Genomic DNA, 13,921 nt, shown 5'->3' on the forward strand with positions numbered 1-13,921 from the left:
TGGTCTGGTCTGGTCAGGTCAGGTCAGGTCTGGTCAGGTCTGGTCTGGTCAGGTCTGGTCTGGTCTGGTCAGGTCTGGTCAGGTCAGGTCAGGTCTGGTCAGGTCAGGTCTGGTCTGGTCTGGTCTGGTCTGGTCTGGTCTGGTCAGGTCTGGTCTGGTCAGGTCTGGTCTGGTCAGGTCTGGTCTGGTCTGGTCAGGTCTGGTCTGGTCAGGTCTGGTCTGGTCAGGTGGTCTGGTCTGGTCTGGTCAGGTCTGGTCTGGTCAGGTCTGGTCTGGTCAGGTCAGGTCTGGTCTGGTCTGGTCAGGTCAGGTCTGGTCTGGTCTGGTCAGGTCTGGTCTGGGGTCTGGTCTGGTCTGGTCTGGTCTCTGGTCAGGTCTGGTCTGGTCTGGTCAGGTCTGGTCAGGTCAGGTCTGGTCAGGTCTGGTCAGGTCAGGTCTGGTCAGGTCTGGTCTGGTCTCAGGTCTGGTCAGGTCTGGTCTGGTCAGGTCTGGTCAGGTCTGGTCTGGTCTGGTCAGGTCTCTGGTCTGGTCTGGTCAGGTCTGGTCAGGTCTGGTCAGGTCAGGTCAGGTTTGGTCAGGTCAGGTCTGGTCTCTGGTCAGGTCTGGTCAGGTCTGGTCAGGTCAGGTCAGGTCAGGTCTGGTCTGGTCAGGTCTGGTCAGGTCTGGTCAGGTCTGGTCTGGTCCAGGTCTGGTCTGGTCTGGTCTGGTCCAGGTCAGGTCAGGTCTGGTCTGGTCTGGTCCAGGTCTGGTCAGGTCTGGTCTGGTCAGGTCAGGTCAGGTCAGGTCTGGTCAGGTCTGGTCAGGTCAGGTCTGGTCTGGTCAGGTCAGGTCTGGTCTGGTCTGGTCTGGTCTGGTCAGGTCTGGTCTGGTCAGGTCTGGTCTGGTCTGGTCAGGTCTGGTCTGGTCAGGTCAGGTCTGGTCAGGTCTGGTCTGGTCAGGTCTGGTCTGGTCAGGTCTGGTCTGGTCTGGTCAGGTCTGGTCAGGTCTGGTCAGGTCAGGTCAGGTCAGGTCTGGTCTGGTCAGGTCTGGTCAGGTCAGGTCTCTGGTCTGGTCAGGTCAGGTCTGGTCTGGTCAGGTCTGGTCAGGTCTGGTCTGGTCTGGTCAGGTCTGGTCAGGTCAGGTCTGGTCTGGTCAGGTCTGGTCAGGTCTGGTCAGGTAAGGTTAGGTCAGGTCAGGTCTGGTCAGGTCAGGTCTGGTCAGGTCAGGTCTGGTCTGGTCAGGTCTGGTCAGGTCTGGTCAGGTAAGGTTAGGTCAGGTCAGGTCAGGTCAGGTCAGGTCAGGTCAGGTCAGGTCAGGTCAGGTCAGGTCAGGTTTGGTCAGGTCAGGTCTGGTCTGGTCAGGTCAGGTCAGGTCAGGTTTGGTCTGGTCAGGTCTGGTCTGGTCAGGTCTGGTCTGGTCTGGTCAGGTCTGGTCAGGTCTATGGTCAGGTCAGGTCTGGTCTGGTCTGGTCTGGTCTGGTCTGGTCAGGTCTGGTCAGGTCTGGTCAGGTCTGGTCAGGTAAGGTCAGGTCAGGTCAGGTCAGGTTTGGTCAGGTCAGGTCTGGTCTGGTCTGGTCAGGTCTGGTCTGGTCAGGTCAGGTCTGGTCAGGTCTGGTCAGGTCAGGTCAGGTCTGGTCTGGTCAGGTCAGGTCAGGACATTATGCAGGTCTGGTCAGTTCTGGTCAGGTCTGGTCAGTTCTGGTCTGGTCTGGTCAGGTCTGGTCAGGTCTGGTCAGGTCAGGTCAGGACATTATGCAGGTCTGGTCAGTTCTGGTCAGGTCTGGTCAGGTCTGGTCAGGTCTGGTCAGGTCAGGTCAGGACATTATGCAGGTCTGGTCAGTTCTGGTCAGGTCTGGTCAGGTCTGGTCAGGACATTGATGCTTGATCCTTTCACTGCATTGCCATTGTAGCCTCAGCATCTGAAAAGACACAAGACAACAGAAGAATCTGATTAAGACAATGAACATTTCTACATGGACAGTAAACCTGTTCAAATCCAGACATCTAAAACATCAGCACACGTTGATTGACAGTTTAAAGGTGCCCTCTGATCATGTACACACGTGCAGTGTGACGTTGTGTGTGTGTGTCATCTCCCCTCCCCAGTAACGCTGTGCTGTTGTTGTTTACTACCGGTTGTGTGTGTATGTGTGTGTGTGTGTATCAGTCATCTGTATCAGTGTTTAGGGTGAGCCCTGAGCTTGCCGACAGTTAGGGGTCAAGGGTCAGAGTAGGGACTGTCTGGGCGCACCGGCTGACCCCCAGCACCGGCAGCCTATAGGGGGAGGGGAACCCTCATCACCCGGACCAGGCTGATAACACCTCTGGGATTAGGATCCAGACACAAACACACTGACCCCACTCCTTGCTCCCAAACACACACACACGTCATAGACATTGGTCCCTGCTTGGTCATAAACTGATGTCACGATCGCTTAGGCTGCATAACGCAGGTTAGGTCTGGTCTGGTCTGGTCTGGTCTGGTCTGGTCTGGAGGGAGGAAGGGAGGGAGGATGCTGAGTCAGGGACTGTCACCTAATTATCATTCTTCTCTGAGATGAGACTGCATGGGGGGTTCTGTCGGGGCTTTTAACCATTAGTAGACATGATCTGATGTAGCACCATTGAAGAACTCTGATAGTTATGCGATTTCTTTGTGCAAATGTAGATGATATACATATGTACATATCTGGTTAGAAATCTAACAACAAGAGAGCCGTGGACCAAACGACACAGAACATCATTATTACAGACTCACCAGACCCTGTGACCCTCTTATCATAACAACCAAGGAGAAAGAAACTGCTCTCCAGGAGGAAAAGGCATTAACTGACCACAACCCTAAATAGTCCTGTTGTGTTAATAACACACAACCTCCTCGCTTTTACTGGGGTCTGGAGAGGAGGTCCTACAAGGAGTTCCTTCCAAACAGACATCAACAATAACCTGTCTGGTCTCGTCTGGCTTGGCCTGGTCATGTCTGGCATGGCCTGGTCTTGTCTGGCTTGGCCTGGTCTGGCCTGGTGGAGCGGGAGGCATGGCTGATTTATCAGGATATTATACTGGGGAGACTATTGGGGGGCTGCGGAGACACTGGGGGTGGGGAGACATGGGGCAGGGGAGGGAGAGGGGAATGACAGGTGGGCAGGAGAGGGAGAAGGGAATGACAGGTGGGCAGGAGAGGGAGAGGGGAATGACAGGTGGCAGGGGAGGGAGAGGGGAATGACAGGTGGCAGGGGAGGGAGAGGGGAATGACAGGTGGGCAGGAGAGGGAGAATGGAATGACAGGTGGGCAGGAGAGGGAGAGGGGAATGACAGGTGGCAGGGGAGGGAGAGGGGAATGAGAGGTGGCAGGGGAGGGAGAGGGGAATGACAGGGGCAGGGGAGTGAGAGGGGAATGACAGGGGGCAGGGGAGGGAGAGGGGAATGACAGGGGCAGGAGAGGGAGAGGGGAATGACAGGTGGGAAGGAGAGGGAGAAGGGAATGACAGGTGGGAAGGAGAGGGAGATGGGAATGACAGGTGGGAAGGAGAGGGAGAGGGGAATGACAGGGGGCAGGGGAGGGAGAGGGGAATGACAGGGGGCAGGGGAGTGAGAGGGGAATGACAGGGGCAGGAGAGGGAGAGGAATGACAGAGGGCAGGGGAGGGAGAGGGGAATGACAGGGGGTAGGGGAGGGAGAGGGGAATGACAGGGGGCAGGGGAGGGAGAGGGGAATGACAGGGGCAGGGGAGGGAGAGGGGAAAGACAGGGGGCAGGAGAGGGAGAGGGGAATGACAGGGGTTAGGGGAGGGAGAGGGGAATGACAGGGGCAGGAGAGGGAGAAGGGAATGACAGGGGCAGGAGAGGGAGAGGGGATTGACAGGTGGCAGGAGAGGGAGAGGGGAATGACAGGGGCAGGGGAGTGAGAGGGGAATGACAGGGGGCAGGAGAGGGAGAGGGGAATGACAGGTGGGAAGGAGAGGGAGAAGGGAATGACAGGAGGAAAGGAGAGGGAGAAGGGAATGACAGGTGGGAAGGAGAGGGAGAAGGGAATGACAGGGGCAGGAGAATGAGAGAGGAATGACAGGGGGCAGGGGAGGGAGAGGGGAATGACAGGGGGTAGGGGAGGGAGAGGGGAATGACAGGGGCAGGAGAGGGAGAGGAATGACAGGGGGCAGGAGAGGGAGAAGGGAATGACAGGTGGGAAGGAGAGGGAGAAGGGAATGACAGGGGGCAGGGGAGGGAGAGGGGAATGACAGGAGGGAAGGAAAGGGAGAAGGGAATGACAGGTGGGAAGGAGAGGGAGAAGGGAATGACAGGTGTAAAGGAGAGGGAGAAGGGAATGACAGGTGGGAAGGAGAGGGAGAAGGGAATGACAGGGGCAGGAGAATGAGAGGGGAATGACAGGGGGCAGGGGAGGGAGAGGGGAATGACAGGGGGTAGGGGAGGGAGAGGGGAATGACAGGGGGCAGGGGAGGGAGAGGGGAATGACAGGGGCATGGGAGGGAGAGGGGAATGACAGGGGCAGGGGAGGGAGAGGGGAATGAAAGGTGGGTAGGGGAGGGAGAGGGGAATGACAGGTGGGCAGGGGAGGGAGAGGGGAATGACAGGGGCAGGGGAGGGAGATGGGAATGACAGGGGGAAGGAGAGGGAGAGGGGAATGACAGGGGCAGGAGAGGGAGAGGGGAATGACAGGTGGGAAGGAGAGGGAGAAGGGAATGACAGGTGGGAAGGAGAGGGAGATGGGAATGACAGGTGGGAAGGAGAGGGAGAGGGGAATGACAGGGGGCAGGGGAGGGAGAGGGGAATGACAGGGGGCAGGGGAGGGAGAGGGGAATGACAGGGGCAGGAGAGGGAGAGGAATGACAGAGGGCAGTGGAGGGAGAGGGGAATGACAGGGGGTAGGGGAGGGAGAGGGGAATGACAGGGGCAGGAGAGGGAGAGGAATGACAGAGGGCAGTGGAGGGAGAGGGGAATGACAGGGGGTAGGGGAGTGAGAGGGGAATGACAGGGGGCAGGGGAGGGAGAGGGGAATGACAGGGGCAGGAGAGGGAGAGGAATGACAGAGGGCAGTGGAGGGAGAAGGGAATGACAGGTGGGAAGGAGAGGGAGAAGGGAATGACAGGGGGCAGGGGAGGGAGAGGGGAATGACAGGAGGGAAGGAAAGGGAGAAGGGAATGACAGGTGGGAAGGAGAGGGAGAAGGGAATGACAGGTGGCAAGGAGAGGGAGAAGGGAATGACAGGTGGGAAGGAGAGGGAGAAGGGAATGACAGGGGCAGGAGAATGAGAGGGGAATGACAGGGGCAGGGGAGGGAGAGGGGAATGACAGGGGGTAGGGGAGGGAGAGGGGAATGACAGGGGGCAGGGGAGGGAGAGGGGAATGACAGGGGGAATGGGAGGGAGAGGGGAATGACAGGGGCAGGGGAGGGAGAGGGGAATGAAAGGTGGGTAGGGGGAGGGAGAGGGGAATGACAGGTGGGCAGGGGAGGGAGAGGGGAATGACAGGGGCAGGGGAGGGAGATGGGAATGACAGGGGGAAGGAGAGGGAGAGGGGAATGACAGGGGCAGGAGAGGGAGAGGGAATGACAGGTGGGAAGGAGAGGGAGAAGGGAATGACAGGTGGGAAGGAGAGGGAGATGGGAATGACAGGTGGGAAGGAGAGGGAGAGGGGAATGACAGGGGGCAGGGGAGGGAGAGGGGAATGACAGGGGGCAGGGGAGGGAGAGGGGAATGACAGGGGCAGGAGAGGGAGAGGAATGACAGAGGGCAGTGGAGGGAGAGGGGAATGACAGGGGGTAGGGGAGGGAGAGGGGAATGACAGGGGGCAGGAGAGGGAGAGGGAATGACAGAGGGCAGTGGAGGGAGAGGGGAATGACAGGGGGTAGGGGGAGGAGAGGGGAATGACAGGGGGCAGGGGAGGGAGAGGGGAATGACAGGGGCAGGAGAGGGAGAGGAATGACAGAGGGCAGTGGAGGGAGAGGGGAATGACAGGGGGTAGGGGAGGGAGAGGGGAATGACAGGGGGCAGGGGAGGGAGAGGGGAATGACAGGGGCAGGGGAGGGAGAGGAGAATGACAGGGGTTAGGGGAGGGAGAGGGGAATGACAGGGGCAGGAGAGGGAGAAGGGAATGACAGGGGCAGGAGAGGGAGAGGGGATTGACAGGTGGCAGGAGAGGGAGAGGGGAATGACAGGGGCAGGGGAGGGAGAGGAGAATGACAGGGGGCAGGAGAGGGAGAGGGGAATGACAGGTGGGAAGGAGAGGGAGAAGGGAATGACAGGTGGAAAGGAGAGGGAGAAGGGAATGACAGGTGGGAAGGAGAGGGAGAAGGGAATGACAGGGGCAGGAGAATGAGAGGGGAATGACAGGGGGCAGGGGAGGGAGAGGGGAATGACAGGGGGTAGGGGAGGGAGAGGGGAATGACAGGGGCAGGAGAGGGAGAGGAATGACAGGGGGCAGGAGAGGGAGAGGGCAATGACAGGAGGCAGGAGAGGGAGCGTGGAATGACAGGGGGCAGGAGAGGGAGAGGATTGATAGGGGGCAGGAGAGGGAGAGGGGAATGACAGGGGGCAGGAGAGGGAGAGGGGAATGACAGGAGGCAGGAGAGGGAGCGGGGAATGACAGGGGCAGGGGAGGGAGAGGGGAATGACAGGGGCAGGAGAATGAGAGGGGAATGACAGGGGGCAGGGGAGGGAGAGGGGAATGACAGGGGGTAGGGGAGGGAGAGGGGAATGAAAGGTGGGCAGGGGAGGGAGAGTGGAATGACAGGTGGGCAGGGGAGGGAGAGGGGAATGACAGGGGGCAGGGGAGGGAGAGGGGAATGACAGGGGCAGGGGAGGGAGATGGGAATGACAGGGGGCAGGAGAGGGAGAGGGGAATGACAGGGGGCAGGAGAGGGAGAGGGGAATGACAGGTGGGAAGGAGAGGGAGAAGGGAATGACAGGTGGGAAGGAGAGGGAGAAGGGAATGACAGGTGGGAAGGAGAGGGAGAAGGGAATGACAGGTGGGAAGGAGAGGGAGAGGGGGATGACAGGGGGCAGGAGAGGGAGAGGGGGATGACAGGGGGCAGGAGAGCGAGTGGGGGATGACAGGGGGCAGGGGAGGGAGAGGGGAATGACAGGGGGCAGGAGAGGGAGAGGGGGATGACAGGGGGCAGGAGAGGATGGAAAACAGTGTGGGGATGCTGAAAGGACTGCACAGAGGCACCAGCATCATTTATGCAGAGTTTGGCTGAGGGGTGGGGGGTGTCTAGGACCCCTCAATAGCCCTGGAGGGTGGCTGAGACTGAGGTTGTATCCATGGTGCGAAAGAGGGTGTATTTTTGGACGGGATGAGGAGGATGGAGAAGGAGGAGGAGGGGGTGTGGTGGCTGGGCACTGTGCTCAATGACGCTTGTCTGCCTGTCTGTCTGATGTCCCATTAAGGTTTGGGACAGGCCGGGGCTGAGAGGGGAGGAGAGGAGAGGAGGGAAGGTGCTGTTCAATCCCCTGGTAGACTGCTGCTCCATCTGCTCTGTTCTATTCTACTCCGCTCTACCCTACTCTGCTCTGGGCTCCTCATTCGAACAGCAGGCCTGTCTGCTCTGCTGCATACTCATTCTGCACCCCACCACAGCCACCAATGTCAGCTAGTAGTGAGGCTCATGAGAAGCAGGGTGCATCAAGAGAAAGACAGGCAGCTCAGTGGGGAGGCTCTGCCGAGGGAGATGCTGGATGTTTGTGTGTGCTGCTGGGCTGTTGGCTCAGGGCCTGTGGTATGAGCCTGGTGGTTGCAGTGTGTGGACGGCTAGATGATGGTTGAGTGTGGTGATGTGGTCAGGCAGTTTAATGACCATGGACATACCACACAGACAACACTGACATATTGTACACACACCATAGGACACATGAGTGTGATACATGGTGTGATGTGATGCCTCAGAAAGAGACTATTCTGTCATAATGAAAAATGAGACTGGAAAATAATCACAGATACTATATAAGTTGTCTCCTTTCAAAATGCTGAATTCCATAAGTATCAAAATTAATTTTAGATCAACAGTTACATAATTTTTTATGCATGTAAAAATGTTAATTGTAAACACCCTCACAAAGAAAACCTCTATTGTGGCAGCAGAAAAGGGTGGTTCTCTGATGACATCGTCATGGTAACTAGCAGCAGGAGCAACATAAAGACTGTTACTGGGCTGTGGGAGCTTTGTCTCTGGTCCTGGTGGGCCAAAAGGCCTGAGAGGAGGGGAGAGGGAGAGAGGAAAGAAAGGGATAGAGGGATGGAGACAGAGAGAGAAATAGAGAGATAGAGAGTGAGAGAGTTTGGTTTGACCTGACTGACAGAAACTTGGGGAAACCTGAAGGTGTATCAATCCAGTCTGTCCAGTCTGGCCCCCCAAAAAAGTAGGGGCTCATTAAAATGTCATTGGATCACGCCTTGCATGAATCGTGTGATTTTCCCTCCACCATAAGTGACCATGACTGAGTGGTGAATGGGGGACCGGGGAGAGCTGGGCCAATAGAGTGCCATGCTGAGTCCCCATGGGTACCAGCCCCTCACCAAGGGGGGCTCATTTAACCATTGTTCGTCTGTTAACACAGCTTTTTAAAACGCCTCTTTATGGACTCAGCAAAGCACACTTCCACGTCCCCACAGCCAGAAAGGAGGGAAACACTAAAGAAAAGAAAAAAGTGAAGTCGCAAGAAAAACAGCTTGAAAGCAAGAAAGATAGAAAGTACAAAATGTATAACTGTGTTAAGATTATTCTCCTAACCACGATCCAAAAATAACCACTCTCAGTGGGCTGCCTCATAGTTCAACTTAGAATTATTTACATTTCTCTCACAACTAGTATTATCTATTAAACATGTAATACATTCATTATTATGTCCAAAAAAATCCGCCTGCAATATCTTTTATTACAGTTTTTTAGATCACAATGATCCTATTTGATGACCATGGATAGATCCTACATTAGACTAACTAGGTGATTAAAAGCAGGTCAATGACAAGCTCCATCATCTCTGGTCCTCTGTGAGAGAGAGAGAGAGAGAGAGAGAGAGAGAGAGAGAGAGAGAGAGAGAGAGAGAGAGAGAGAGAGAGAGAGAGAGAGAGAGGGAGAGAGAGAGAGAGAGAGAGAGAGAGAGAGAGGGAGAGAGAGAGGGAGAGGGAGAGAGAGAGAGAGAGAGAGAGAGAGAGAGAGAGGGAGAGAGAGAGAGGGAGAGAGAGAGAGGGAGAGAGAGAGGGAGAGAGAGAGAGAGAGAGAGAGAGAGAGAGAGAGAGAGAGAGAGAGAGGGAGAGGGAGAGAGAGAGAGAGAGAGAGAGAGAGAGAGAGAGAGGAGAGAGAGAGAGAGAGAGAGAGAGAGAGAGAGAGGGAGAGAGAGAGGGAGAGGGAGAGAGAGAGAGAGAGAGAGAGAGAGAGAGAGAGAGAGGGAGAGAGAGAGAGGGAGAGAGAGAGAGGGAGAGAGAGAGAGGGAGAGAGAGAGAGAGAGAGAGAGGGAGAGAGAGAGAGGGACCCTCCTGCACACCCTGCACACCCTAATTGACAACCAAACAAACCAAAACAAAGGCAAAGTCTTCTCATGCTTTGTTGATTTCAAAAAAGCCTTCGACTCAATTTGGCATGAGGGTCTGCTATACAAACTGATGGAAAGTGGTGTTGGGGGTAAAACATACGACATCATAAAATCCATGTACACAAACAACAAGTGTGCGGTTAAAATTGGCAAAAAACACACACATTTCTTCACACAGGGTCGTGGGGTTAGACAGGGATGCAGCTTAAGCCCCACCCTCTTCAACATATATATCAACGAACTGGCGCGGGCACTAGAAAAGTCTGCAGCACCCGGCCTCACCCTACTAGAATCTGAAGTCAAATGTCTGCTGTTTGCTGATGATCTGGTGCTTCTGTCACCAACCAAGGAGGGCCTACAGCAGCACCTAGATCTTATGCACAGATTCTGTCAGACCTGGGCCCTGACAGTAAATCTCAGTAAGACCAAAATAATGGTGTTCCAAAAAGGTCCAGTCACCAGGACCACAAATACAAATTCCATCTAGACACTGTTGCCCTAGAGCACACAAAAAACTATACATACCTTGGCCTAAACATCAGCGCCACAGGTAACTTCCACAAAGCTGTGAACGATCTGAGAGACAAGGCAAGAAGGGCATTCTATGCCATCAAAAGGAACATAAATTTCAACATACCAATTAGGATTTGGCTAAAAATACTTGAATCAGTCATAGAGCCCATTGCCCTTTATGGTTGTGAGGTCTGGGGTCCGCTCACCAACCAAGACTTCACAAAATGGGACAAACACCAAATTGAGACTCTGCACGCAGAATTCTGCAAAAATATCCTCAGTGTACAACGTAGAACACCAAATAATGCATGCAGAGCAGAATTAGGCCGATACCCACTAATTATCAAAATCCAGAAAAGAGCAGTTAAATTCTATAACCACCTAAAAGGAAGAGATTCCCAAACCTTCCACAACAAAGCCATCACCTACAGAGAGATGAACCTGGAGAAGAGTCCCCTAAGCAAGCTGGTCCTGGGGCTCTGTTCACAAACACACCCTACAGAGCCCCATGACAGCAGCACAATTAGACCCAACCAAATCATGAGAAAACAAAAAGATAATTACTTGACACATTGGAAAGAATTAACAAAAAAACAGAGCAAACTAGAATGCTATTTGGCCCTACACAGAGAGTACACAGCGGCAGAATACCTGACCACTGTGACTGACCCAAAATTAAGGAAAGCTTTGACTATGTACAGACTCAGCGAGCATAGCCTTGCTATTGAGAAAGGCCGCCGTAGGCAGACATGGCTCTCAAGAGAAGACAGGCTATGTGCTCACTGCCCACAAAATGAGGTGGAAAATGAGCTGCACTTCCTAACCTCCTGCCCAATGTATGACCATATTAGAGAGACATATTTCCCTCAGATTACACAGATCCACAAAGAATTCGAAAACAAATCCAATTTTGAAAAACTCCCATATCTACTGGGTGAAATTCCACAGTGTGCCATCAGAGCAGCAAGATTTGTGATCTGTTGCCACGAGAAAAGGGCAACCAGTGAAGAACACGCACCATTGTAAATACAACACATATCTATGCTTATTTATTTTATCTTGTGTCCTTTACCATTTGCACATTGTAAAAACACTGTATATATATATATAATATGACATTTGTAATGTCTTTATTGTTTTGAAACTTCTGTATGTGTGATGTCTACTGTTAATTTTTATTGTTTATTTCACTTTATATATTATATACCTTACTTGCTTTGGCAATGTTAACACATGTTTCCCATGCCAATAAAGCCCCTTGAATTGAATTGAATTGAATTGAATTGAATTGAGAGAGAGAGAGAGAGAGAGAGAGAGAGAGGGAGAGGGAGAGAGAGAGAGAGAGAGAGAGAGAGAGAGAGAGAGAGAGAGAGAGAGAGAGAGAGAGAGAGAGAGAGAGAGAGAGAGGGAGGGAGGGAGGGAGGGAGGAGAGAGAGAGAGAGAGAGAGAGAGAGAGAGAGAGAGAGAGAGAGGAGAGAGAGAGAGAGAGAGAGAGAGAGAGAGAGGGAGGGAGGGAGGGAGGGAGGGAGGGAGAGAGAGAGAGAGAGAGAGAGAGAGAGAGAGAGAGAGAGAGAGAGAGAGAGAGAGAGGGGAGGGAGGGAGGGAGGGAGGGAGGGAGGGAGGGAGAGAGAGAGAGAGAGAGAGAGAGAGAGAGAGAGAGAGAGAGAGAGAGAGAGAGAGAGAGAGAGAGAGAGAGAGGGGGAGGGAGGGAGGGAGGGAGGGAGGGAGAGAGAGAGAGAGAGAGAGAGAGAGAGAGAGAGAGAGAGAGAGAGAGAGAGAGAGAGAGAGAGAGAGAGAGAGAGAGGGAGGGAGGGAGGGAGGGAGGGAGGGAGGGAGGGAGGGAGAGAGAGAGAGAGAGAGAGAGAGAGAGAGAGAGAGGAGAGGGAGGGGGAGGGAGGGAGGGAGGGAGGGAGGAGGAGAGGAGAGAGAGAGAGAGAGAGAGAGAGAGAGAGAGAGAGAGAGAGAGAGAGAGAGAGAGAGAGAGATTGTGTCGATGCACTCAGGAATATCTCAAAATGAACACCAAACTGCGTTGTAGAGAGGAGTCCCTCCCAAAGCTGGAAACGCTCACACCTTCCTCCCTCCCCTTTCCCGTCACCCTACGCTTGCTGAGTGAGGACCTCCCCACCCCCCATTCTATTCTTTAGCTGTCTGCTGCGTGCCTGATGGAAAAGCGCTGTGACACAGGGGTGCTACACCAAAGGCAAAAGCCCATTTGTAAATCACAGCCCAACATAAACAGTGTTTAATAGGGGTTTTTGGACGTTTTGGCAGGGGTACACCTCCTAGCCGCTAGTATTAACAGCAATCTAACAGCAAGCCCAGACAGCTATAGCCCAGTGTGGAAACACCTTCCTCCCCACCCCAGCCCTCTTCCTCCAGCCAGCTGAGCTGATGGTCTTTGGGCAACAAATTAATCAGAATACATTTACATAGAGATTGTGCTACGCTGGCAGAGGCTGACCACCGCTGAGAATGTATAAAGAAAATATGTGGTGAGGATGCAGGTTTTATGTTGCGGTGAGGAGGAGGAGGAGGCAGTGGCAGAGGATTGTCAAAAAAGCCGGGCTCCCAATGTGCCAATGTTCTCTCTTCGCTAATAACATCAGTGGTAGATAGGGGTGATAGAGACACCACAGCACAGACACACCGCAGCACAGACACACCACAGCACGGAGACACCACAGCACGGAGACACCACAGCACAGAGACACAACAGCACAGAGACACCACAGCACAGACACACCACAGCACAGACACACCACAGCACAGAGACACCACAGCACAGACACACCACAGCACGGAGACACCACAGCACAGAGACACCACAGCACGGAGACACCACAGCACGGAGACACCACAGCACGGAGACACCACAGCACAGAGACACCACAGCACGGAGACACCACAGCACGGAGACACCACAGCACAGACACAACACAGCACAGAGACACCACAGCACGGAGACACAACAGCACAGAGACACCACAGCACGGAGACACCACAGCACGGAGACATCACAGCACGGAGACACCACAGCACAGACAAACCACAGCACGGAGACACCACAGCACGGAGACACCACAGCACGGAGACACCACAGCACGGAGACACCACAGCACAGAGACACCACAGCACAGAGACACCACAGCACGGAGACACCACAGCACAGAGACACCACAGCACGGAGACACCACAGCACAGAGACACCACAGAACAGACACACCACAGCACAGAGACACCACAGCACGGAGACACCACAGCACGGAGACACCACAGCACGGAGACACCACAGCACGGAGACACCACAGCACGGAGACACCACAGCACAGACACAACACAGCACAGAGACACCACAGCACAGACACACCACAGCACGGAGACACCACAGCACAGAGACATCGCAGCACAGACACACCACAGCACGGAGACACCACAGCACAGACACACCGCAGCACAGACACACCACAGCACGGAGACACCACAGCACGGAGACACCACAGCACGGAGACACCACAGCACGGAGACACCACAGCACGGAGACACCACAGCACGGAGACACCACAGCACAGAGACACCACAGCACGGAGACACCACAGCACAGAGATACCACAGCACAGCCACACCACAGCACGGAGACACCACAGCACGGAGACACCACAGCACAGAGACACCACAGCACAGAGACACCACAGCACGGACACACCACAGCACGGACACACCACAGCACGGAGACACCACAGCACAGACACACCACAGCACAGAGACACCACAGCACAGACACACCGCAGCACAGACACACCACAGCACGGAGACACCACAGCACGGAGACACCACAGCACAGACACACCACAGCACGTAGACACCACAGCACGGACACACCA

General features: G+C 54.6%; 1 long non-coding RNA gene across 8 annotated transcripts in view; it reads right to left on the minus strand.

Moving 5' to 3' along the window:
- Positions 1-748: 748 nt before the first annotated feature.
- Positions 749-13,921, minus strand: part of LOC135524558 (uncharacterized) — a 67,916-nt gene continuing 54,743 nt past the window's right edge. For all 8 annotated transcript variants that reach the window (XR_010452991.1, XR_010452992.1, XR_010452996.1 and 5 more), the window contains one exon: positions 749-1,897. This is a non-coding gene — a long non-coding RNA (uncharacterized LOC135524558). The remainder of the gene's footprint in view (positions 1,898-13,921) is intronic.

This window comes from Oncorhynchus masou, chromosome 31 (genome assembly GCF_036934945.1).
Source record: "Oncorhynchus masou masou isolate Uvic2021 chromosome 31, UVic_Omas_1.1, whole genome shotgun sequence".
Classification (NCBI taxonomy): Eukaryota; Metazoa; Chordata; class Actinopteri; order Salmoniformes; family Salmonidae; genus Oncorhynchus; species Oncorhynchus masou.